Here is a 1516-nt window from a genome sequence, read left to right on the forward strand (position 1 = left end):
ATGTGGCACAAAGAAATTCTGTGTTACATGCTACAATCCCTCCTTCCCATAAGACCCACAGGAGACTGCCTATCTCCCTTGTTTTAGGTCATAGAGCAGGCACATTCCCACTGGGACTCTCCCTACCTAGCCACATGGAAGCCATGACCACCTTCAGGAGCCTGGAGAGCAACAGGTTTGAGTTCTCCCACTAGATGGAAAATGTCTTCTTCTTCAATTTCAGGGCTTGGCACCATGAGGGGAGTCTGACAGGGTGAGGGAAGGACTGCTGAGTATGTGTTGCTGTGGCCCAAGAACAGGAAACAGGGCTTTCCTGGTGTAGCAAATGTGTGGGTCATGTCACACTTCTCTATGAAAGAGCTGAGATTCCCACTACCCAAAATTCTTTTGCATTAAGCCACTTTAATTGAGAACCTTACATCTGAAAATAAATATGAGTAAAATTTATATTGAAATGCGGATTTGAGGATTGATGGTTTAACTAAGTGTGATGTTCATTCATTATATCTGCGATAAAGTGGGTGGGTGGCACTTAAAGAAAATATGACAGATAGGGCTCACTTTGGGAGCACATTTACTAAAATTAGAATGGTACAGAGAAAATCAACATGGCCCATGTGCAAGAATGACATGCAAATTCAGGAAGCATTCCATAATCTTTAAATACCACATGTAATGAATTATGGAAACAACATAAGATGTAAGAATCATGAAAAAAGAATGTAAGAATCATGTATGCCTGCCCTATGTGATTTCACCCAAGGTAGACATAAATCACTTTATGATAAGAAGACGAAGTGTTTAGACTAATCACTGTAGCTCTTTCAATGGACCTATTGTTATGTCAGTGTTCCTCCTCACTGTCAATGTCTATACAGATCCCTGAGTTGGGGCCAAATTCAGAAAATTCTTAATCACTTTTTGCTAAAGAGTGTAGACTGAAGACCTCAGACAATAGATCCTGTCACCGAGGTCTCCTCACTGTTTCATTTCCACAGCTCAGCTCAGTTCTGTTCAGAAAGGCCAGAATAGATGCCAGAGTTTGGTCATTAAGTTATCAATCCTTTGAATTTATACTTTTCCTCTTACCTCAGTTGAACCATAGTAAGCTTCCATGCTTCGTACGCTCAGTTCTGAGGACACGAGGTAACCACTCAGTCTTCTTATACTCCTTCTCTCCCCCCAGTACCCTCAACACACACACACATACACACGCACACTCATGCACACACACGCAGATACCAACGTGGGCAACGCCATCTTCCTCAATTATCCAAAAGTATGTGGTGCTTCTTTTCCCTGACCCTTTCCAGAGGACACGGCACACACAGGTGCTTCCGCAGTAGGCCAGGGTTTCTCTTAAGCTAGTGTTTCATGCAAGTTTGCCCCTATCCATATACAGCTCATTTTCTAAAATTGGTTGGTGTCACTGTCTGCTTTTTTCATGTTTCTGTTTGTGCCTATGGCTTTCTGCCCTTTGGGATGTCTTTACTAAATTTTTTAAAGAGTATTAGAG

General features: G+C 42.2%; 1 non-coding gene across 1 annotated transcript; it reads left to right on the forward strand.

The window, feature by feature from the left end:
* The first annotated feature begins 553 nt into the window (after positions 1–553).
* Positions 554–660, forward strand: LOC115940274 (U6 spliceosomal RNA). Its single transcript, XR_004075051.1, has one exon. It is a non-coding gene; the product is annotated as a U6 spliceosomal RNA (small nuclear RNA).
* Positions 661–1516: the final 856 nt, after the last annotated feature.

Source organism: Leptonychotes weddellii, unplaced genomic scaffold (genome assembly GCF_054177405.1).
Source record: "Leptonychotes weddellii isolate Sample4059 unplaced genomic scaffold, ASM5417740v2 HiC_scaffold_30397, whole genome shotgun sequence".
Taxonomy (NCBI): Eukaryota; Metazoa; Chordata; class Mammalia; order Carnivora; family Phocidae; genus Leptonychotes; species Leptonychotes weddellii.